The following is a 26,758-nucleotide window of genomic DNA, read 5'->3' as shown; positions in this document are numbered from 1 at the left end:
TATATAAGTTCAATTCAATTTAGTTAACTTGTTGTGCACCTTTGAAAATTTTATTGCTGCTTTAGGTTTACTTTCGTGCACACTCTATATAACTTTAAATTCTTTATGAGGTGCAAGAAAAAATTTAAATAAAATGATTTTAAATGCTTCTGCGATGTATGTATTGGTATCAATAATTTGTTGTGAAAAGAGTAACTCTTTAAGCCAAATGTATTTAATAACACTGGTCGACGGCCAAAATTTACCAGAGAAGCCGTTATAAAATTCGTATGTAAAATAACCCCCTGATTTCGAAAATCGAGTTCATTTTTGATTTTGCAATTTACCGTTATTCGAAAAAACCGAAAAGATGGCTCCCTTTAATTACGTATACAGAATGTGAAAGACGATAAAATTTGCTGTAAATGCATCATACATTGTTTTTTGCTCAACCATATAGGTTTCGAGATTTTAGCTTATCATTTCAGATTTTTTTTTTTTTTTTTTTATGAAAAAATATGAAAAAAATTACCCTTTGCGAGGGCCAGGTTGCGCAATTTCAACGTATACCTCAAAACGTATGTATGGTATAAAGAAGAGTGAAATATGTAGCTATGTTCTGTTTCTATTTTATTAAAAGTTCAATTTGTGAATGATATTACCCATATTTTTAACTTTTTTTAAATTTATTTATGCTTATACTATATTTTAACAATCTTTAACTTAATTTGATTTTACTATGTAGTCGAAATAAATGTTCTGCTTTGACGCTTATTCAGTTTAGGATCGGTTTCTCTTATAAGAAACCAGCAGTAATCACCCATCATTGCGACGTCCCAGAATCCTTGATATCTATTCTCAATTAATTTCATTTGCTGATGAAACCTTTCGCCATGTTCGTCACCTTCGTCGCCAAGATTTGCCGGAAAAAAGCTCAAATGTGAGTGCAGAAAGTGAATTTTTAAGGACATATTTACGCCTGGAAAGAAAATATTAGTTAGGTAAACAAGTTATAGAATTTTGGGAAATTAATTTTAATAAGCCTTTAATATTTACCCATTTTCGCATAATTATTGATTAAATCATTCACTATCTGCTCGTAGTTAGGGCTTTTGTGTCTACCGAGAAAAGAAGCAACAACCTTTTCAAAGGATTCCCACGCTGCTGCCTCAACTGATGAGAGTAGTCCTTTGAATTGATTATTTCTGATGAATTTTTTTATTTGTTGGCCAACAAAAATACTTTATATTGGCTTGAGAAATATCTGGAAAAATTGTTTTCAAATAGTCGAATGCTTCGCCTTCTTTGTCCAAAGCCTTAACAAAGTTTTTAATAAGACCGAGCTTGATGTGTAAGGGTGGAAGTATGATTTTCTCTTTCTTGACTCGACTCTTTCCGGCTAATCCTTTCTGACGTAGTGGTCCTTACGAGCTCGGCTATCCCACTTGCAGAAGAAGCACCAGTGCTTGGTGTAGCCAATTTGTAGACCGCATAGCATTGCAACGACTTTGATATCAGAACATATTTTCCAATCTTGCTCTTCGTATTTGATAAATTTGAGTAGTTTTTGCACTTCCTCGTAGGTTTCCTTTGTATTTGCTGCATGTGCGATCGGGATAGAAGGCTTTTTGTTACCAATATGCAATAATACAGCCTTCAAATTCAGTTTATTGCTGTCTATGAACAATCGCCACTCTTTTGAATCATATGTTTGACCAAACTCTTTGAATAAACCAGGAATATCGTTGCAGTAGCATATACTGTCTTTCTTGGTATAGTGTTTGGAAAATGGTTCGTGACGAGTTATACAATATATCACAATAACATCGGATGACACAAATTTAAATTGTTGCATATGAGAAGTGTGGATCTCGGCCTTTTCCTCGGATAGTTTCAAATCTCTTATCCAATCATTAAGTTGTGCTTGCGACAGAACGTTTCTCTCGTTTCCCATGCGAAATTCAGTACAACTTGATTCCCCGCACTCAGATATTACTGTTGACAATGGAACTGGATCCGCAACTGCCGTTGAATGTAGTACTGGTAATGTCGCTGTAGGTACGCTGGCATAGGTTACTCTTCTTGATCTTCCAACGCCAAGTACTTTTGTTTGACAAATATATCACTCTATTGAATGGCAAGTAGGTTCTCTCCATATCATTGGTGTATCAAATTTTATTTGTTGTCCTGATTCCGACTGAATGAATTCTACTCGATGTACACAAAGTGTTCGGTGTCCATGGTTTTTCAGCATTTTTAGGCTCAATGCCAAAATACTTGGAGTATAAAGTTTTCATATGATCTGAGAACACTCGTCGTCGCCTTATGATAGTATATTGGACACACATGAAACCGAACATATCTGGATCGTTATTACACTCAAATTCTCGTGTCCTTTTACTCATTTTATTTTTTTTAATAAATCACGGTTTTGAAATTTGGCTTATGAACTGAACTATCTCCGCTGAGCCTTGCAGATGTTATGAAGTTTCAAGACGCATTAACTCATATTTATACTCGGAACAAGAATAAAATTGAAAAAATCAAATCTTATCTAGACAGAAAGGTTCCTTCTTATACGAAGCCGGGAAAAGAAAATACTACATGCTTTAGATGTAGGCTTTAAAATTTTTCTGTGTCTTATAGTTTTGAAAATCTACCTGCATATTTACCCATAAGTGACGGAAATACCTGTTTATAACTACATGCCTACAGCAGCTTTCGAACCCAACCACTCTTCCTTTCGATGCAACCACTCTACCTACTATAAAACAATTCTAGTATTAAAAGTACTATTTGATTTATTTAAAGAAAAAGTATTATCATTGTTATGGGGTTATTCGTTTAACCGGATAATATCCCATTTGCTATATGTATGTATACATACATTGAAGCTGCGCAACCTGGGTATTTTTATTTGATCGCTTGTAACTTACGTAGTTTTGTATCGATTCAGCTTATCGATGATAGCTTATCTTTTTTCCAATTAAACAGAGCTTTACGTAAAGAAAAAATATCTTGAAAAAAAGTTGTGGTTTTGGAATGCTGCCCTTTTCATTAAAAAAAAAAAAAAAAACAAAAATCTGAAATGATAAGCTAATATCTCGAAAACTATCTGGTTGAGCAAAAACTGCAAACTTTTTTGCAATTGCTTGACCTGTTCGTGAGATATACGTATTTAAATGGAGTCATCTTTTTGGTTTTTTCGAATAACGGTTAATTGCAAATATCTCAAAAACGGTACCATAGAATAAAAAATGAACTCAATTTTCGAAATCAGGAGGTGATTTTACACACGCATTTCATAACGGCGTTTCTGCTAAAGAGAAAATGTTGAAATTCGTGGTCCAGTGTAATTGGCTAGCAAACAAGTAAGTAAGTGGGCGTGGTCGTCATCCGATTTTGCTCATTTTTCTCTAGCATACATATAGTAACAGTAGTAATGTTCCTGCCAAATTTCATCATGATATCTTCAACGGTTGCCAAATTACAGGTTGCAAAACGTTTAAATTACCTTCTTCTAAAATTGGGCGGCGCCACGCCCATTGTCCAAAGTTTTACTAGTTTTCTATTCTGCGTCATAAGGTCAACCCACTTACCAAGTTTCATCGATTCACCCGTCTTTGGTAATGAATTATCGCACTTTTTCTGGTTATAGTCCGATTTCGTTCATTTCAAATAGTGATCTGAGATGAGTGCCCAGGAACTTACATACCAACTTTCATTAAGATACCTGAAAATTTTCTCAAGTTATCGTGCTTACGGACAGACGGACGGACGAACGGACATGGCTAAATGAATTTCTTTTTTCGCCCAGATCATTTTGACATATAGAAGTCTATATCTATCTCGATTAGTTTATGCCGTTACGGGGTACCGTTGTGCGCACAAAATGACTATACTCTGTGAGCTCTGCTCATCTGAGTATAAAGATTATATAAATGCTTGGCACGCTTAACCTCCGAGGAGATTGAGGCCAAGCTGCTCTCCAATTCGCGTCGTGATCCTTTTTAAGTAGTTTTCAACAAATTGGTGGAACGAAACCTATGTACTGGAGCACGTGCTATTCCTTTAATCGAATTCTTCGAGTCTTTTAATATTCGATTTTCAGAATTCGGTTAGAAAAAATCGAATAATGGTACATCGTCTATTATTCGAATAGTTGCTCTTTGTCGCGTATTCGAATGACTGTTGAAATAACCTTAAGCATAAAAACTCAATATTTTTCACCAAAGAGGTTGTTTTTGTTGAAGGCTGAGGAAACGCTCAATCAATCCAGACTCAAGTAAATGTCCCACAAACCCTTACTGAATAAAAATACAGTATTTATGTGTTACGAATACACGCACACGGCTGGAGGTATTCGGAGGATAACAGTTTCCGTGCCAAGATGGTGGTGAAGGAAGGAGCGCGGCAGCTAATAGTCATCATAGCAGAGGAGGTATTGGCAGAGCGGTTGAACTGCGGTAGGGTAGCGGACGGCCAGCGATTGTCATGGCAGCGGTGGGATCAGCACAGATACTGAAAGGCGGTAGGGTAGCGGAGGCCAACGGTCGTCGTAGCGGTGGAGGGATCAGCAGGATGGCAAGGTAGTTGACGGCCAACGATATTCGTAGCAGCGGAGGGATCAGTACGGCGGTATGGTTGCACGGAGGCTGAACGGCGTTATGGTAGTGGACAGCCAACGGTCGTCGTAACAGCGGAGGTATGGTAGTAATGGCGGCACCAGATGGGCTGCAATGCGATATCGGCGGCAGTGGGCTACGGAGCTCGTATCAGGGCGTAGCTGGTAGGGGATGGATACGGGAGACGGCTTTTACCTTTGCAGCGGCCGCTTGTTCCTTCAGACGCAGTCTTCGGTGGTATAGGCGGAATCTGACGGGTCGGTGACCGGCCTCCATGCATGCTCGATGGCAGGGCTAGACTCGGAGTTGTACAAGCCGGAATGCGGTAGGCCGATCCGTGGTCTGAAGGGAAGTGCACCTTGGCCGCATAGTAGTAGCCCCTTTTAGCTTATGAATCGGTCTACGGCCGGAGACGGGACGGAGGGGAAAGTTCGGGTGGCAATAAGGCAGTGGGCCCCCCCTCACTTAGCTTGGGCGCGGACGTGATAACCTTAAAAGGCGCAGTCCGTTGCCCCCGCATGCGGAAGAGGACCGTTCCATGACGGCAGCCCCTTCCACTCCGGTGGTAGGATGGGCTCACTCGCTAGCTCTCCACCACCGCCTCTAAGCTTGAGCGACCGCAGAGTTAGACGCGGAGTTGTACCATCCGGAACTCCGTAGGCCGATCCGTGGGCTGAGGGGAAGTGCAACTTGACGGCACAGCTATAGCCCCTTTAGCTGACGAATCGCTCTACTGCCAGAGCTAGGATTGAGGGAAAGTGGTCGGTTGGCCGTACGGCAGCCGAGTCCCCTTCTCTTAGCTTGGGCACGGACGTGATAGCCTAGAGGCGCTGTTCGTGGCGCCCACAAGTGCGTTGACGGCACCCCCTTCCACTCAGAAAATATGATGGGGTCGCTCGATGGACATCGCCCACCCCGTGTTCGCACACTAAAGTAAGGTGCCGGGGAACGGTGCACCAGCTCAGCAGGGTTCAGGAATTTAAAGTTCGAATAGGTGGTGTGAAAAGGTAGATTTATAAAACGACTTAGCAAAAACCACTAAACAAACAGTTTAGGATAATAGGTTATGTGCATTTACTTAATATAACAATCACCAATTGATTTATACATAAGATATGCAGTAATAAAGGGATTTTGCGCAAAGCGTAAAACTGTAATGTAGCAATGACATTAAATTCGTTTTCCATTACATAATGGAATCCCATTGGTTAACAGGCATTTGAGTGCTAAAAAGCTTAGTACGTTTATATGTATGAACATAAGGGTGCCTCACAATAAATAACAGGATTTTTCAACCAGAATAATTATGTCATAAGCTATTTATACCTTTCATGAAATGGTTGGGTTAAGCATAGACTATGACAACATCAGATGATACGGCTCTGGAAGTGTTCGAGGGAAAACTTCTTCGAATTATTTCTTTACCTCTATGCGTTGGTGACTGTGAGTACCGAAGAAGTTCTTATGATGAGCGATATGAATTTTACGTAGATATCAACATAGTTTATTGAACTAAAACACCGCGGCTATGCTGGTTAGGCCACTTTATGCCAACTAAAAATGATGCTTGTGCTAAAAAAGTAGAAGAGCCCGTTGGAAGGACCAGGTGGAAAACTATTTAAATTCCCTTGGTGTTGCCAACTGGCGCCAGATGTAGTAGCGAAGAAGCAACTGTCGCGCATTGTTGGACGGCCATAAACGTTGAAACAGCTAAGCCTCAATTAAGTTAGTTAGTAAGTAACTATAAACATTTATGACGGATAACAATAAGTTGAAAATAATCGCAAATGTAGCTATGTTTAAGCTTTAATGTTGACAAGACCATTAATGCTAGCCAGCCTCAGACTATTTGCTAAGCTCACACTTCTCACGGCACTAAGAATTCCTTTTGGCGAGTTGTATTTATTTTTTTCGAAAGCTCTTTACAGGGTGTACACATCCACTTTGTAGATCTACACATTAATACTGCACTATCTGCTGGATTACAGGGTGTACTATTAAAACTTAATTGGATTTGCAATGATGGGTCGTTTATTGTACGTAAATTAATGTAGGTCAACTATTGTCTTTATTGTACTTTTACTTAAAAATATCTGCCCATTTAAATTTTATTTTCGATGTTGGCATTACGTTTGAACGTCTGATTACATTTAGCCCTAAATATTTACATATACACATTTTCATTTGTTTATAAATTTAATAGAACTTACACAATTGTAATCGCGCCTGAATTGTCTACTAGTGGTACTTGTGATTTCCTTTTCATTTTTTTGTTTCCTTTTTATATTTGTTGACTTTCCTCATTACTGAGCTAGTACGAGTATGCTTTTGAATCTTCTTGCCCGTTGAGCGAATGTTCTTATTTAAGTACGAGGCGTTATGCTGATTATACTGCAACATGCTTCGTTTCCTTTTAACGTTACCAATTATATCAAATTCTATTTTACACTTATTCGCATTTGGTCTTCCTATCTTTCTATGGAAATTATCTAAAAAAGAAATATCCGTTTTCTGTTGGATTAATGTGACACTTACATGCCCTCAAAAACACTTCCTGCAGCAGCAAAGAATTAAACTAGTCAGAAAGTTACCAGTGTAAAACTAGTGCTTGCTAAGGGTTATCGAAGTATATACAGAGAGAAAGAACAATTTTGACAGGGCTTCTTTGGCAGCTAGTTCAACGGGAAGAATGTGCAAGGCCAACGCGACTTGATAAAGAGAGAAATAGGTAGAGGCAGGAACACGTGAGTATGAAGACCTGGAGCTGCTTGCAAAAAGAAATAGCACACGAAAATTTACGAAAAACGAAAGGCGAAAGACGAAATTTTGTAACCGGTGTCCAATACCAATAATACGAGTGGAACACTACTCTACTGCTTTGAGTCAAGCAAGCGACTTCCATGAAAGATGCTGATACCCAGCTTACAATCAAAGGAATCCTTCATTATCCCGCTTCATAAAAATGAAATAAGGTCTTCAATAGAAAACTATTTGAAGCTATTGTTACCCACCACCTAACGTTCTCTATTTCCCTCTTAATTGCAATCCATGTTGTAAGGATTCTGTAAGGGCAAATCAAAAATCAACAATTACTGGAATTTACCAATCATGTTTCTAATGGGTTTAGAAAAAGCCTTCCCACCGATGTAATTTACAGCGATCGAAGTAAAGCTTTCGAGAAAGCATCACACCCATTTCTTATTTATAAGCTCGTTCAACTTGGTTTTCAACCCCGTCTTATATGTTCGTACGCAAAAAGTATTCTTTCAAAATACACTTTCGGGGGTCATCAATGTTTCTTCTGATGTTCCTTAGGGCAGCCATCTTGGGGTCCGATTCTGTTCTTGTTGTTCATAATCCCATTCAATAAAATACTCAAAAATGTTGATGCACCCTGACGATGTAAAACTTTTCAAATCATAAGCGTCGATTGGGGAACATTCCTTGCTTCAAATGGATTTAAATCATTTGGTTACCTTGGTGCAATGTAAATTTTATGCCGCTCAATCTTAGAAAGTGTAAATTCACGTGGTTTCCTCGGAGAATATCGCCGCCAGTTTCATATACAATTAGCACCTAAATATGTATAGTCTTGGTTTGTAAATAATTGTTTTGACTTGGAAGTCATGATGTACTCCTTTATATAAATTCTACAGTCAATAAATCCAATTGTGGTTTTTGCTTTTGTTAAACGGTGGTCAAAAGGGTTTAAAGACCCTTATGTAACTAACGCTCTTTATACAACATTAGTTAGGCCAATGTTAGAATATGGCTCAGTAATCTGGAATCGGCGTTATTAAGTCAATGCAGACAGTGTTGATTCAATACAAAAACAGTTTATGCTATTTGCCTTAAGAAATTTTCACTGGGACTATGTATAATCTTCCACCTTATACTAATCGATTAAAGCATATCAATCTTCGAACTCTTGCTAGTCGAAGGGAAATGCTTTGTGTAATATTTATGACAAAACTAATGAATGGATCGATTTCAAGCCAATTCCTTCTAAACGAAGTGAACCTTTGTGTTCCCTCTCAGACTTCGAAACACTTCAAACCTCTTCTGCTGAAACAATTTAGAACGAATTTCGAACTATATGAACCTTTTCGGTGATTATGCCAAGATTATGACTCTCATTCAAACACACTTATAGAAATACCTTGGATCGATACAATATGTAACAGATTCTTTCCTTTCACCATCGCATATCTTGTCTTTTCGAATGATTCCGCTAATCATCGTTTTGGAAACGCAATATTGAATTAGATAATGAAGGCAATGCACAAAAATGTCGTATTCATGTAAAATTTTAAGATTTGAGTTGCTTCCATAGTTACCAATAAAAAATTTGATCAAAACATACCACATACGGCGAATAAGAGACCTTGTGAATCGCTTAAATATGTGCACGCCAAGTTTATATTACATTTATACAGAACCGCGAAGGCTTTCATCGATCTCTCCTGTTCACGAAGTTTGAGAAGAATTAAATCTATTCCTGTATAGCCCTAGAAATCTTTCCATACATGTGCCTAGCACAAATTCCTAATTAATGAGACTAAATCTGCCTTTTCGGCATTACAATTCAAAAGTAAGAAAAATTTCTAAAAAACTTACTTACTTACCCGTTTAAACGGTTATGGCCGTCCAACAAGGCGCGCCAGTCGCTCCTTCTCTCTGTCAACCGGCGCCAATTGGTCAAACCAAGGGAGTTTAAATCGTTTTCCACCTGATCTTTCCAACGGAGTGGGGGCCGCCCTCTACCTCTGCTTTCACAGGCAGGTTCCGAAAGAAACACTTTCTTGGCCGGAGCGTCATCTTTCATTCGCATAACATGGCCTAGTCAGCGCAGTCGATGCGTTTTTATTCACTGGACTCTGTTGATGTCTCCCTATAGCTCGTACAGCTCATCGTTAAATCTTCTTCGGTACTCGCCATCGCCAACGCGTAGAGGTCCATAAATCTTTAGAAGAACTTTTCTCTCGAACACTCACGGAGCCGTTTCATCTGCTGTTGTCATGGTCCATGCTTCGGGCCCATATAGCAGGACGGGTGCGATAAGTGACTTGTAGAGTATGATTTTCGTTTGCCGAGAGAGGACTTTACTTTTCAGTTGCCCACCCAGTCCAAAGTAGCATTTATTGGCAAGAGTGATTCTTCGCTGTATTTCGGAGCTGATGTTGTTGCTAGTGTTGATGCTGGTTCCCAAATAAACGAAGTCTTTTACTATTTTTTTAATTTTTATACTCAGTTGAGCAGAGCTCACAGAGTATATTAAGTTTGATTGGATAACGGTTGGTTGTACATATATAAAGGAATCGAGATAGATATAGACTTCCATATATCAAAATAATCAGGATCGAAAAAAAATTTGATTGAGCCATGTCCGTCCGTCCGTCCGTCCGTCCGTTAACACGATAACTTGAGTAAATTTTGAGGTATCTTGATGAAATTTGGTATGTAGGTTCCTGAGCACTCATCTCAGATCGCTATTTAAAATGAACTATATCGGACTATAACCACGCCGACTTTTTCGATATCGAAATTTTCGAAAAACCGAAAATGTGCGATAATTCATTACAAAAGACAGATAAAGCGACGAAACTTGGTAGATGAGTTGAATTTATGACGCAGAATAGAAAACTAGTAAAATTTAGGACAATGGGCGTGGCACCGCCAACTTTTAAAAGAAGGTAATTTAGAAGTTTTGCAAGTTGTAATTTGTCAGTCGTTGAAGATATCATGATGAAATTTGGCAGGGACGTTACCCCTATTACTACATGTACGCCTAATAAAAATTAGCAAAATCGGAGATGGACCACGCCCACTTAAAAAAAAAAATTTTTTTAAAGTAATATTTTAACAAAAAATTTAATATCTTTACAGTATATAAGTAAATTATGTCAACATTCAACTCCAGTAATGATATGGTGCAACAAAATACAAAAATAAAAGAAAATTTCAAAATGGGCGTGGCTCCGCCCTTTTTCATTTAATTTGTCTAGGATAATTTTAACGCCATAAGTCGAACAAAAATTAACCAATCCTTTTGAAATTAGGCAGGGGCATAGATTTTATGATGTTAACTGTTTTCTGTGAAAACGGGCGATATCGGTTGATTCCACGCCCAGTTTTTATACACAGTCGTTCGTCTGTCCTTCCGCATGGCCGTTAACACGATAACTTGAGCAAAAATCGACATATCTTTAATGAATTTAGTTCACGTACTTACTTGAACTCACTTTATCTTGGTATGAAAAATGAACGAAATCCGACAATGACCACGCCCACTTTTTCGATATCGAAAATTACGAAAACTTAAAAAAATGCCATAATTCTATATCAAATACAAAAAAAGGGATGAAACATGGTGAGGTAATGGGATTGGTTTATTGACGCGAAATATAACTTTAGAAAAAGCTTTATAAAATGGTTGTGACACCTACCATATTAAGTAGAAGAAAATGAAAAGTTCTGCAGGGCGAAATAAAAAACCCTTAAATCGTGGCAGGTATTACATATATAAATAAATTAGCGGTATCCAACAGATGATATTCTGGGTCACCCTGGTCCACATTTTGGTCGATATCTGGAAAACGCCTTCACATATACAACTACCACCACTCCCTTTTAAAACTCTCATTAATGCCTTTAATTTGATACCCATATTGTACAAACTCATTCTAGAGTCACCCCTGGTCCACCTTTATGGCGATATCTCGAAAAGGCGTCCACCTATAGAACTAAGCCCTACGCCCTTTTAAAATACTCATTAACACCTTTCATTTGACACCCATATCGTACAAATTTATTCTAAAGTCACCCCTGGTCCATCTTTATTGTTATATTTCGAAACGGCGTCCATCTATAGCATTAAGGCCCACACCCTTTTAAAATACTCATTAACACCTTTCTTTTGATACCCATATTGTACAAACAAATTCTAGGGTCACCCCTGATCCACCTTTATGGCGATATCTCGAAACGGCGTCCACCTATGGAACTAAGGATTACTTCCTTTTAAACTAATCATTAACAGCTTTCTTTTGATACCCATATTGTACAAACAAATTCTAGGGTCATCCCTGCTCCACCTTTATGGCGATATCTCGAAACGGCGTCCACCTATGGAACTAAGGTTTACTCCCTTTTAAAATACTCATTAAAACCTTTCATTTGATACCCATATCGTACAAACAAACTCTAGAGTCACCCCTGGTCCACCTTTATGGCGATATCTCGAAAAGGCGAACACCTATAGAACTAAGGCCCCCTCCCTTTTAAAATACTCATTAACACCTTTCGTTTGATACCCATATTGTACAAACAAATTCTAGGGTCACCCCTGGTCCACCTTTATGGCGATATCTCGAAACGGCGTCCACCTATGGAACTAAGGATTACTCCCTTTTAAACTACTCATTAACACCTTTCTTTTGATACCCATATTGTACAAACAAATTCTAGGGTCACCCCTGCTCCACCTTTATGGCGATATCTCGAAACGGCGTCCACCTATGGAACTAAGCATTACTCCCTTTTAAAATACTCATTAACACCTTTCTTTTGGTACCCATATTGTACAACCAAATTCTAGGGCCACCCCTGGTCCACCATTATGGCAATATCTCGAAAATGCGACCACCTATACAACAACCACCACTCCCTTTTAAAACCCTAATTAATACCTTTAATTTGATACCCATATCATACAAACACATTCTAGAGTCACCCCTGGTACACCTTTATGGCGATATTTCGAAACGGCGTCCAACTATAGAATTAAGGCCCACTCCCTTTTAAAATACTCATTAACACCTTTCGTTTGATTCCCATATTGTACAAATAAATTCTAGGGTCACCCCTGGTCCACCTTTATGGCGATATCTCGAAACGGCGTCCACCTATGGAACTAAGGATTACTCCCTTTTAAAATACTCATTAACACCTTTCTTTTGATACCCATATTGTACAAACAAATTCTAGGGTCACCCCTGGTCCACCTTTATGGCGATATCTCGAAACGGCGTCCACCTGTGGAACTAAGGATTACTCCCTTTTAAAATACTCATTAACACCTTTCTTTTGATACCCATATTGTACAAACAAATTCTAGGGTCACCCCTGGTCCACCTTTATGGCGATATCTCGAAACGGCGTCCACCTATGGAACTAAGGATTACTCCCTTTTAAAATACTTATTAACACCTTTCTTTTGACACCCATATTGTACAAACAAATTCTAGGGTCACCCCTGGTCCACCTTTATGGCGATATCTCGAAACGGCGTCCACCTATGGAACTAAGGATTACTCCCTTTTAAAATACTCATTAACACCTTTCTTTTGATACCCATAATGTACAAACAAATTCTAGGGTCACCCCTGGTCCACCTTTATGGCGATATCTCGAAAAGGCGACCACCTATACAACAACCACCACTCCCTTTTAAAACCCTCATTAATACCTTTAATTTGATACCCATATCGTACAAACACATTCTAGAGTCACCCCTGGTCCACCTTTATGGCGATATTTCGAAACGGCGTCCACCTATAGAACTAAGGCCCACTCCCTTTTAAAATACTCATTAACTCCTTTCTTTTGATACCCATATTGTACAAACAAATTCTAGGGTCACCCCTGGTCCACCTTTATGGCGATATCTCGAAACGGCGTCCACCTATGGAACTAAGGATTACTCCCTTTTAAAATACTTATTAACACCTTTATTTTGATACCCATATTGTACAAACAAATTCTAGGGTCACCCCTGGTTCACCTTTATGGCGATATCTCGAAACGGCGTCCACCTATGGAACTAAGGATTACTCCCTTTTAAAATACTCATTAACACCTTTCTTTTGATACCCATATTGTACAAACAAATTCTAGGGTCACCCCTGGTCCACCTTTATGGCGATATCTCGAAACGGCGTCCACCTATGGAACTCAGGATTACTCCCTTTTAAAATACTTATTAACACCTTTATTTTGATACCCATATTGTACAAACAAATTCTAGGGTCACCCCTGGTCCACCTTTATGGCGATATCTCGAAACGGCGTCCACCTATGGAACTAAGGATTACTCCCTTTTAAAATACTTATTAACACCTTTCTTTTGATACCCATATTGTACAAACAAATTCTAGGGTCACCCCTGGTCCACCTTTATGGCGATATCTCGAAACGGCGTCCACCTATGGAACTAAGGATTACTCCCTTTTAAAATACTCATTAACACCTTTCTTTTATACCCATATTGTACAAACAAATTCTAGGGTCACCCCTGGTCCACCTTTATGGCGATATCTCGAAACGGCGTCCACCTATGGAACTAAGGATTACTCCCTTTTAAAATACTTATTAACACCTTTATTTTGATACCCATATTGTACAAACAAATTCTAGGGTCACCCCTGGTTCACCTTTATGGCGATATCTCGAAACGGCGTCCACCTATGGAACTAAGGATTACTCCCTTTTAAAATACTCATTAACACCTTTCTTTTGATACCCATATTGTACAAACAAATTCTAGGGTCACCCCTGGTCCACCTTTATGGCGATATTTCGAAACGGCGTCCACCTATAGAACTAAGGCCCACTCCCTTTTAAAATACTCATTAACACCTTTCTTTTGATACCCATATTGTACAAACAAATTCTAGGGTCACCCCTGGTCCACCTTTATGGCGATATCTCGAAACGGCGTCCACCTATGGAACTAAGGATTACTCCCTTTTAAAATACTTATTAACACCTTTCTTTTGATACCCATATTGTACAAACAAATTCTAGGGTCACCCCTGGTCCACCTTTATGGCTATATCTCGAAACGGCGTCCACCTATGGAACTAAGGATTACTCCCTTTTAAAATACTCATTAACACCTTTCTTTTGATACCCATATTGTACAAACAAATTCTAGAGTCAACCCTGATCCACCTTTATGGCGATATCCCTAAATGGCGTCCACCTATAGAACTATGGCTCACTCCCTCATAAAATACTCTTTAATGTCTTTCATTTGATACACATGTCATACAAACACATTCCACGGTTTCCCTCGGTTCATTTTCCTACATGGTTATTTTCCCTTATGTTGTCACCATAGCTCTCAACTGGGTATGTAATGTTCGGTTACACCCGAACTTAACCTTCCTTACTTGTTTTATTTTATTTTACTATTTCGTAATTATGGCTGCAAACAGTAGAGTGGTTGCCAAGGCGCATATGCGCTGACAGCAGGTATTTCGTTTTGTCCTCATTCACCATCAAACCCATCGTTACCGCTTCTTTTTCCAAAAAACTAGTTGGAAGAAACTAATTGTTGGAAAAACCTGTTAAAAGAACCAATGCACCAACGGCTTTGGCTCTCTCTTTTAGGTAAAACAGAAATGGCTGTTGTGCCTTGCTAGCCTCAAAAATCAATTTTAGCCGCTAATAATGTGGCTTGAGGGTCGGAAATTCAGTCATTACGTTACTGTTCTTCTTGGTGAGAATAGCACTGAAGTGTCAGCCTTTTCTTCGATTGCCCATCTCGATTAGTTATTTTTTGTCAACATTCTAGTATACGATTTGAAAATATCTAATCAAAATACTAATGAGACTTGACACTTTGCTAAATAGTCGCTCTCAAGACTGGGTGAAACCCACAATCAGTGAGTTTTACAGCTCCGGCTCACGCATAATTCTCACGGGAATGCTCTGGATCATTGAGAGACTTGAGAAGCAGATGTCGTGAAATTTTCGCACACGTGAAATGTGATAGGCAGATGTCGCTGCTGTTTTTCATTTAACTCATATGACGAAGGCTAAGCAGTGACATCTATTTTTGAAAAAGTAGGTATATTAAAGGCCGCGTTGCCAACCTAAAAAGAAGTAATTAACAAATTATGTGGCTCACAAATTGAACCAGGCTTCTATCTGGATTTATCTGGCTCAAATCGTTGTTGTTTCATTTGCATGCAAAATTATTTATCTGGCTCAGGATTTTGCCACCGGATGATAGCTAATGTTTCACTTGATGGTTTGACTACTGGTTGCCTCAAGTCTACCTTGTGTCACATTCATATTTTGCGATGTGCTATGGTGTTTGTTCCATTTTCTTTTCAGCCAATTCACTGCTCACTTTTCTATTCAACTAAATGCGAGTCGTTACATTTGTTATCGTTGTTGTTGTTGACATTTTCGCCTAAGCTCTATGGCATATGCATGGGTACGTGAAGGCCAGCAGCTGCTAGCAGTATTCAATTTCATGCAATCGCATTTGTTGTTGTTGTTTTTTGTTCACTGAAAATAATATGAAGTGGTGCGTCAATGGTCCCTGTCTCAACTCAATTCGATTCGACTACTTCACTTTCACTTATTTGCTGTTTACTTTTGCTCATCTTTAAACATTTAGTCTTTGGTGACCCCATTTCATATAATAAGCTTTTGAATTGGTACACAACATTGAAGTCAACACCATTTTGGTTGCACTTAACAAAATATTGAATGAGTTTTTATTTGTGCGTTGTAGCAATGCAATCGAGCAGTGGTGCTTCATTTAACAGCATACACAAGGTCATCCATCTAGCTGTGTTGTTGTTGATTTATTGCACATTTCATATTATCTCAGCCCTTGGCGTGACTTATTTAGTTTCAAAAGAGTTCGGTTAAATAGTTATGTGTAAACAGCAGACAATTTTTAGAATAATATTTTGTTTATTGCTAATTCAAAAGTACACATCCAAGTGCAGCTATTGATATTTCGTCAATAAATAATGCCCCAGTAACTTACATATGTCGGTCCCCCTAGGAAGAGACGGACTCTACTTTATTCCGCTTTATATGATGGGAATCGACAAAAAAACAAAAAGTTTGGATAAATAGATGAACAAAGAGCATGAGCGTGAGAGGAGTAAGAGGCGACTTGCTAAAACAAAGGCCTGAAATTTTGCCAGAGAATGAAGTGAATGACAAAAGTTCCTAATACCTGTAGATTCAATAGTTCAGACTTAGCGTACTCAAGTTAATTATCATCATTATTTATTGGCGCTTAGCCGCACAGAAGATTTGAGCCATTGTATAGGGAGTTACGTCAATAACACCTGACGATAACCGACATCAACCTTTCAGGCAATAAAACTGAACAAAGAGATTTGTAGCGACTGCCACGATTTAAAGGATTTTTTTGGAACTTAAAAACAAGAGTCTAGACCATGGTATAAGTAACGAGGTAAATTTGTGCCTTGACGTATGCAGCCGTCTTAATCGTTTGACTTTAGCTTGGAATGATGACATTTAGTGCTACCAGAGTGAATATCAACACATTAATATTGGTTCGTATAGTGACGTTCGTGGTTAGGTTAGGTTGAATTGGCAGGTCAAGTAAAACCTCACATATACTGAATGTGTCCATAGTGTTGCCAGAATTTGTTTGACGATCAAACGGAAGAACCCCAATCAGTTGCTAGGACATATGTTATAGAATAATAATTTCCTAGGACCCAGCTTAATTGCTGTCTCAAGATCTGGCAACTCTGCCGCCCCTACTAGCAGGAGCCTTGACCTGGCGAGCGCAGGACATCGACACAAAACGTGCTCAACCGTTTCTTCCTGCAGCTCATACTTCCTACACTTGCTGTTACTGACGAGGCGCAACTTATAAGCATTTGACCCCAGAAGGCAGTGTCCAATCAGTATGCCCATCGTGAGCCTTAAGTCTTATCTCTCCAGAGATATGAACCACTTTGTAAGTCTACTATCGTAGGCTTTCCATGTGATATTAGAAATTTTGACGATCGTGGTAGAAGAAAATAATAAAATAAAATAATAATAATAAAATAATAATTAAATTCATTCAAAATATATTGAAGACAATGAAAAATTATTAATAATTTAACAAGAAATTGAGAATTGGGCTGCCGCCGTGGTGTGATGGTGGCGTGCTCCCCCTACCCCACCGAACCTCCTGGGTTCACGTCCGGGCAAAGCAATATCAAAATTTTAGAAAAAAGTTTTTTCAGGCCGGAATGTTTGGCAAGCACTCCGAGGGCATTTCTGCAATGAAAAGCTCTCATTGAAAATTTATATGCCTTGCAGATGCCGTACGGAGTCGACATAAAAGAAGGAAGTTCCGTCCCTATACTCTACTGCGGTATTCGCCAAATTGCCCAGTTTCCGTTCAGTTACGTATGTTTTAACCCTTTTCTTTTATATATCATATTCTGTGTCAATCTTCTTTTACCTGAGCAGTTATTCGGAGCATCAATAGGTACGATCAATCTCCAATTGTCATCGATATCCCCTAACGAGAGTCCAAGCAAACTTGCTTATTACTTGAAAATATAAGTTTTTTTTTTTTAAATTTTGTTCTACTAAAACGAATTCGAAAAAAGAAAAACTGTCTGAATGAAAGTTGTTGCAAATATTCTGGACTTATTTTAGCTGTAAAGAAAACAAATTTTTCCATAAGAAATTTGTTAAAAATGGTTATAGATATTAATACAGATTCTGAAATGTTCGTAAAATATCTTTAAAGTAATCCTAATATGATATTTTTCCTATAATTCTATCAGAGGCTATTAAAACTTCTAATTAACTAAAACTTACATTCAAATGCAAAATATCTATTTTGCAAAAGTGCGGACCTCGAAATCGGACTTAGAGCTATGGTGTCTTCAGCAATGTTTCTTAGAATCATCTGTAGATTACGTTTTTGCTATACTCCTGATGGGAAAAAATTCATCCATACAATTTGACCCGCTCTAATGTACATATCTAAATGTTGGTGCATGCGGAGCCAAAGACAACTCGAATGTATCCAATTGTGCGTATCCTCAGGCTCTACAATAACTGAAACATTTACTTTTATTCCGGTCACAAAAAGAAAAATGTTTCACATTTTCCTTATATTTTGTTTCTCCAATATTTTTGTATGTAAAAAATAGTATATGTGAAGGGATAGAACTTTAATAATATCGTTTTCAAATAGAATAGTGTTACGTGTTAAGCTTTATAAGTTTGTAACAAACAAACGTTAGAATATTGGAAGGTATGCACATACTTAGTTATATGTTTTTATTTTTTTCATACTTTGCAAGAAGTTCAAGGGATGATTAATATTATTGCACTTATGGGGAGCAAACGCAAACTAAAGACTTATCTTTAAATTAGAAAAGTATTTAGTGAGATTTGTTTACTTTTATTTTAGTGATTTCAGCTTTTAAATATGTAATATGTAGTATGTATAAAAAAGTGTTAGCGAAATAGGGTGAAAGCAATAATTAAAATACAGTAGATATGTACAGTGACAGACAAAAGTCTACACACACCCCCATTTCCACTGTATTGAAAGACTAATAACTTATCTGAAATATGTGCTTCAACAATTTTATATCATAACTAGCGTACCCTCGCCAGCTTCGCTAGGCGATAAATTCAATGATTTGCTGAAAGAGAATAAAATTAATATGAAATAAAGCAAATTCTTTGATACACTTTCATTCGAACTTTATTTATTGAAACACTTTTTGGTAAAAAACGTTTTTGGGTTTTCCCTTTTTCGCCTAAATGAATAATGACGATGGTTTGCCTACTCGCGAGCAAGCTACATACAATTGTCCATGAGAAAAAATTGGGTATTCTAAATTAATACCGCACATTTGTAGAGACTGTCCTTGCGCCTTAATAATTGTCATAGTGAAGGCAAGGCGAATAGGGAACTGCAATCGTTTGAAATTGAATGATAAATCCATCGGAATCAGTGGAATTCTGGGTATCAAAACGTCTTCTGCTTTGTACTTCCCTTTAGAAATTGTTGCTTCGATAACGTTACCCATTAGCTCCTTCACAGCGAGTCTGGTACCGTTGCAAAGTCGTGGCACATTAATGTTGCGCAGCATAATAATCGGTGCTCCAATTTAAATTATGAGGCGGTAGGCCTGGCAAATCGAGCGTGTTTAAGAATTCAGTTGGATAATTTACGACATCATCTTGATCAGTAATAGTGTCCATTGACTTATATGCAACTATGTCACCAGGTATTTGATCCAGAACGGCTGCATTTAAATCATTGACGTCCTTATTTTTCCTAGCTAAAAGTTTTTGTAATGTTGAACTATGTTTGGAAATACACCCTGCATCAATGCCTCTTTAGACTGTGCAAAAGTGCAGAAATTGTTGGGCAATGTAATCATTCCTGTTGGGTCGACAGACATTTGGCCATTTCCGATTTACAGTAATGGCTGTGAAGATTCAGCTGCCGACGGATTGTTTTGTAGTTGAACACGTACGTTTGTAGTAAGTGTAAGCGTGTCTCCATAAATACGATGATTTTAAACATGCATTGATTTCATCTGCAGCCGTGGATTTTGGGATCACAGCATGGCTCAAATATATGGTTGGCTCATCTCATCAGCTGATTTTATTTATTTCATTGCATGGCCGATGGGTTTGTCAAAAGGAGATGGCAATCTAAAAATGAAGCCAACACATTGGCAACATTTTCTTACACATACAAAAACTGCCAAGTTTTATGTTTCCATTCCATACCATTCGCACCAACATCAATACACAGATTTTGACTATTTGAACAGACATATTTTGTTATTTGTACATATGAGCCAACCATATAGTTGAACCATGGATCACAGGTAATGTTTGTCTGAAATCTCCAGCCAATAAAATCATGGCACCTCCAAAGACTGTTTGGCTTCAAAGTTCTATCAAGTGATTGCAGTGATTTCTTGTGTGCCATAGTACCCTCATCCCATATGATGAGCTTACATACTTTAACTTTTGCCATTCCAGATGTTTTCGAAATCGGCATCGTTATCAGTGTTCGGACTTGAAAATTTTGATTAGTGGTAGATTTTCCAAAAAATAGTGGTTGATTTGAGAAAAAAGTGTTAGATTTCGGTTATATTTTAAATATCTTGTTTTAATGAATAATAACCACTTTTTTCCATATATATACGTAGGTGTACATTGCAGTTTTGTACTAAAAAACTAAAGGAAAAGAGGTAATATGGTGATCGGAGCTAAGCTACATGTTATTTTGAGTTTTATAAAACCGTTTAACTGCATTGATTTTCTTCCCAAATAATTGTGGAAAAAATAAGGTTTTTTCAGAAACTTCTACAAAAATCTACCATCTATTTTTAAGCTTGCGTGGTAGAAGTGGTAGAACTTATATTTCAGTAAAAAGGTGGTATATCTACCATTTTAGTGATAGAAGTCCGAACACTGCTCACAGTTGAACTGCATACAAATTAACGGAACATAAGCGTCGTTTGTATAACAAATAAAAAGCAGTATAAATGTTCAGCCAGCAACGAAATGTGATATACGTTTGTGTCTGTGTGCTGAAGCATCTCTTATAAACAGTGTACAAACCTCGGTGTTTATGTTTACTCTCTTTCGAAAAAAATTTGCAACGTAGCAGCACGACACAAATCGAAAAATTCGTATATTTATTAAAAAAATGTTGTACACATGAAATGATTTGGAGATGCTCGTCATCCAGGGAAAAATTACCACTCATCAGCACAGCTTCCTTTTGATACCCATATTGAAGTACTCATTAACAGTTTCCATTTGATACCCATATTATACAAACACATCGTAGGGTTATCCGGGTCCACGTTTTGACCTATATCTCAAGACCCTTGGCAGTTTGAACAATTTTTTTTTGCTAAAAACCTTCCCCTATTTGATCCCTATAATATGAAAAAAGAACGAATAAAATTGGCCTCGTATCGGCCCCAAAACCTGGACAGGAACGAAAATCATTTCATTTTTATATATATAGATAAAAATTTCTTACATTAATAATAAACAGCAAAGTTATGGGAAATAAACATTCAAACAACGTTGACAAAAGTCTACTTAAATAAATAAATAAAAATACAAGGCGAAAACCCCCGAAGACATTTTACGTCCAAAAATAAACTCGAAGTTTGTAAATCACAAAAGTCTACATATAGTACACAAATAAATTGGTTTAGTAAGAACAACTTTACTTAGCTTTAAATAATATTGTTTCTTAGTATTTATTCGGTTCACCGTTTGCAGAAAGACCAGCTTGAAGCCGTCTCGTGACATTGAGGCTACTAAACTTGTTAACTCTGCAGGCGTTAAACTGGTCCAAGTTTCTATGATGCGTTCTTTAAGGACAACAACGCCAGAAACCTGTTTTTTTTTTTTTTGTAATTTTCCGCTCTTACATTTTCCGGACATGCTCAAATATATTTAAATCTGGGCTTTGGGGTGGTGTATTTAAATGCCTTGGACATGTTCCAAGCAGCAAATCTGTAACAATATGTGCTATGTCATTTTTCTGAAAGATGTAACCTGAACCGAGCTCCAATTTATCCACCGATCTCAAATTAACTTCTAGTAAAGACTTGTATCTAAGAAGATCCATATTGCCCTCAGTAAATGTAATTCTACCAACTGCAGAAAGCTCCCTACCGCCAGCGTGCTTTTCAGTTAGTACCAAATTCTTCGGATGGAGTGTAGTATTTTTCTTCCTTCACACTTTTGTTCTTCTAAAAAAAATGTACATAATAATTCTGCAAAATTGCAAAGTGATACTAACGGCTTCTCATTTGCAGCTTGCAAAGCTTTTAAATTTTCTTCTTTTTATAACTGTATTAATTTTCTATTTTCCATTGTGTTTAAAAACAAACCTAGTACCAATTTCGTTAGGATTGTTCTATTTATGGCACAAGTAGTTTTATAGAGTGATTGCCCATTAAAAAAAAAAATTATTTTCCTAGTATGTAGTTGATTTTTTTTTTTGTTTGTTTTTAATGGACGTTGAGGCAGCGCGCTGTCCCCAAGTGGCCCAATGAAACCAGACTTATCCTGTTTACGCGATTCATTTATTTTAATGTACGTTTTTTTGCCGAGTCTTTGATGGGCAACGGTTTGTCAAGCATCGGGATCTAAAACTGCTCAGCTATAGAGGTTCTACCATCAGCAGAGTGTAATACTAAAGTTAATAAAACAGGAAAAAACATATTAATTTTTCCAAAAGGAGGTTTTCGGCCGATAAATAAAAAGAAAAAAACTTTTGCTTTTTCTTATTCTCCTACGCGTTTCGATGTTTTTTATAACATCTTCATCAGGGAGTCTGGTTTATTCTAATAAAACATATATATATGTTTTATAAGTTTTATTAGAATAGAATAGAAGACTCCCTGATGGAGATGTTATAAAAAACATCGAAACGCGTAGGAGAATAAGAAAAAACAAAAGTTTTTGTCTTTTTATTTATCGGCCGAAAAGCTCCTTTTGGAAAAATTAATAAAAACTATACTCTGGCCCAAAATCACTAATAATGAACAAACATATTTTACGATAAAATTAAATGGGGTTTACTTGAGCAAATTAAATGGGGTTAAGTTAGACCGAGGGCCAACAGACACGCACATAAACATAAATTCAGCGCATCTCGAATTACCATCACCGCCAAAGAGGTTGAGGATGCCATCGGTCATGCTAAACCATCCAAAGCCGTGGCCCAGATGGCACAGCCATGCCGATGCTAAAAAGCCTAAGGAAAGAGGGTTCCAAATATTTAGCACATGTCTTCACCCTGTCTCTTTCCACCTTTGTCATTCCCAAGAAATGGAAAATTGCCAAGGTGGTCCCGCTACTAAAGCCTGGGAAACCAGCTAACATAGGAAATTCATATCGCCCGATATCTCTCCTATCGCCAGTAACCAAGACACTTGAAGCCATTTTGCTCCCCTATTTCAAAGCAAATTTGCAACTAGCCTGTTGCCAGCATGGCTTTAGAGAACTTCATAGCACAACCACCGCGCTAAATGCCATCAGCACCGAGATAAATTGTGGTTCGAATCAAAACCCCCACCACAGGACAGTACTCGTTGCGCTAGACCTATCAAAAGCTTTTGATACGGTCAACCACGGCACGTTACTGCAAGACCTGGAAGGGTCTACCCTTCCCCCAAGTCTTAAAAGGTGGAGAGCAAATTATCTGAGTGGTCGGCAGGCATCGGTGAAATTTAGAAACGAAACATCAAAACAAAGGAGAATTAAATAAGGAGTGCCTCAGGGTGGTGTCCTATTCCCACTTTTGTCTAACTTCTATATATCAAAGCTACCTTCGCCACCAGAAGGAGTTGCCATCGTTTCCTACGCCGATGACTGCACAATAATACCTCCCTGATCTCTCCAGGTTTTTCTCCTCGCGAAACCTGGCATTATCATCGACTAAATCATCCGCGACTTTATTTGCATTATGGACGTCCCAAATGTCCAAAGGCAAAGAAACGCTCGTTACCACTTGGAAACCAATTGGCCAGCAAATTGCATGCTACGCGTCCCCTATATGGTCGCCAAACCTAAAAACTACTCACTGTAAGAAGCTACAGGCCTGCCAAAAAACTGGTCTCAGAACCGCCACGGGTTGTCTTCCTCTGTCCCCAGAACACCATCTACATAATGAGGCGTGAATACTCCCCATTAGGGAGAGAAATGAGATGCTAACCAAACAGTTCCTGATGAATACCCAGAAACCTGGGAATCCAAAAGACATCTGATTGTTGAGCCAACTCCGCCTAGGGGCCTAAGCAGTCACCTCTGTAAGCATTATGACGAAATACTGCACCTGAGAACACAGCCGTATGAAGCCAAAAACACAAGTGAACTCCACAAAGAGGCGTCGGACCTTGATGCCTGGAATTACCCGGTGAATCCGGTACACAAGAAACAATACCCAAAACTTGCAGAAGAGGAACGCACACTCCCTAGGGAAACACGAGTCACTGTAGCTCAACTTCGATCTGGGTACTATAACAGGTTAAACTCTTACCTATCCATAATCGACCACGACATACAAAACGTATGTCCTGCTTGTAACGTGTCCCCACATGACACCAACCATCTCTTCAAATGTATTGTGGAACCAACGCCTCTAATACCTCTTTCATTATGGTGCACCCCTGTCGAAACAGCAAGTTTCCTTGGACTCCCGTTAGAGGATATTGATGAAAATTTTTGATCGATCGCACCTATTAGGTGGGGCGAAGCACTGCTACAACAACAACAACTTTATTATTAAGAGAGGTGAGAACAGTCCTTTTCATAGGAAAAAGAGGGAGTTATAATCTTGGTACAGACACCGGAAAGGTTCGTTTAGTTCGAAATAAGTTCACCATTATATCAGAAGAAGAGGTTTGAAGCGTCTCGTAGGTCCTGAGGGAACACAAAAGTTTACTTCGTTCAGAAGGAACCGGCTTGAAACCGATCCATTTAGTAGTTTTGCCATACATATTCCACCAAGCTTTTACTTTCGACTAGCAATAGTTGCAAGATTGATGGGCTTTAATCGATTAGTATAAGATGGAATATTATATAAAGAGCATTAAAAATTTCTTAAGGCAAATAATAAATTGGGTAGTTGAGCTTTTATTGATACGAGCTTGTCTGCACGGACTTGTTGCATTATATCACTGCTGACGTTAAAAATCTCTGTGCCACGCCCATTTTCAAATTTCTACTTCTTGTCATAAAAACGACTCACATGTAAAGTTCCGTTACTTTATGCGCTTTGATAAAGAATTATCGCATTTTTCGAAATTTTGGATATCGTAAAAGTGGTGATTCTGGGTACAAATAAGCTAGCACATAAAATTGCGTGAAGATATCGCAAATTTTATTCAAGACGGACATGGCTATATCACAATTTTTTGCGATGCCAATAATTTTGATGCGGAAAATTCTATATCTATCTCGATTCCGTTCAGCCATTACGTCATAAAACAAAGTTCTAAAACTCTTGTGTGCAAGTACACGCTAGGTACAAAAATTATTGTTAAGAGCATGGCTCTCGATTCGATTCAACAGGCCGATAAAACAACAACAAAATTTAAGTATTGAAACAATAATATTGAAGAAAGATATATTTTCTGGACTTGTTCTAAGATCATTTTTGGTAGTATTTTGGTATAATTTTAATTTTCATGTAACCGGTAGTCTACATATGTAGCAAATTTGGAAAAGGAGTAAGAAAAAAGAAGAAAATACCTAAACAGCAGGCCACCGGGTTTACAACAACAACAGTGAAAAATTCTAAGTCGATTTAAAGAATTAAAGCAACCATACTATTATTTACCTGACCCTCAGATCCTACTTGAAAAAAAGCACCACCTCTCAGCCGGTAGTATGTCGCCTTTGACTTGTCGATACATAATTTTTTCATCTTTTATTAATTAGTATAAGCACATAATCGATTGTCTTCCCTACTCTCCACTGTTTGCGTGTGAGCTTTAAGGAATTTCATCTAGGCCCTTCTTCCTCATAGAAGGCTGGCGGGATTTCAGTGACCAAGAACTGTATGACTTGTAGCCAGAGAGTATATTTCAATGCAAACTTTCCGATATCTTGTGTTGACAAAAAGAGCAGGGAGGGAGAATATAGTCAGAAGTGAGAGAAGAAGAAAAAGAAGAAGGATTGGAAAAGAATACGGACTATACGGAGAGCCCTCCCATTGTACTGTGAACCAATAAGAAATGTCCGTTGATTAGAAGCCGGTCGACCCAACAAACTTTGAACATGAATGCTAGGCATGGGACGTGAGGTGGTAGAAGTACGCTTAAACTTGCAAGGAAAAGTGTGGCCTTAAATTAGACGAACTAATTCAATTTGAGTTTTGTATACGTAGAAATAAAACTATCAATGAACAAGTATTTTTTCGTAAACATAATTTTATTTCTACCAGCAGCTGCATATTTGCTACGGATGTAGACTTCGATAGCTTACGTCAATTAAATCACGGCTGCATGAAGGTTAAGTAAGAAACATATTTACTAGTTTTCCAAATCTTTTTATAAATATATTCTGTATACTAACAACGCATTTTTTTTTTTTTGTTTCAGAATTTCGGCGTAGAAAATGTGGTAAGTACTTGGTTTTATGAGCATTTAATTTATTCAGATATTTCGTTAAAATAATATCAATTAATAGAAAACTGTGTTTTGGGGAAAAGAGTTAAACATTAATTATATTAAATTCATTAGGGTGTAGAGGTCTCACTGAAAATATTTTGTGCTGTTCCTCTCTACCAGCTTAAGCCGATTTGTAAGATCACGTGTCCGAATCGAGTTTTTCTTAAGTGAAACATTTTTTTTATT

At 38.0% G+C, this 26,758-nt stretch overlaps 1 protein-coding gene across 5 annotated transcripts in view; it reads left to right on the top strand.

Annotated features, from left to right (window-relative positions):
* Hs3st-A (Heparan sulfate 3-O sulfotransferase-A) overlaps nt 1-26,758 on the top strand; it is a 638,465-nt gene that overhangs the window by 236,727 nt on the left and 374,980 nt on the right. For all 5 annotated transcript variants that reach the window (XM_067776611.1, XM_067776610.1, XM_067776609.1 and 2 more), the window contains one exon: nt 26,504-26,524. The gene's annotated coding sequence lies outside the window, so the exon portion shown is untranslated. The remainder of the gene's footprint in view (nt 1-26,503; nt 26,525-26,758) is intronic.

This window comes from Eurosta solidaginis, chromosome 3 (assembly GCF_040869045.1).
Source record: "Eurosta solidaginis isolate ZX-2024a chromosome 3, ASM4086904v1, whole genome shotgun sequence".
Classification (NCBI taxonomy): Eukaryota; Metazoa; Arthropoda; class Insecta; order Diptera; family Tephritidae; genus Eurosta; species Eurosta solidaginis.
The sequence above is the reverse complement of the archived record's forward strand: the minus strand, read 5'-3'. Positions and strand labels throughout refer to the sequence as shown.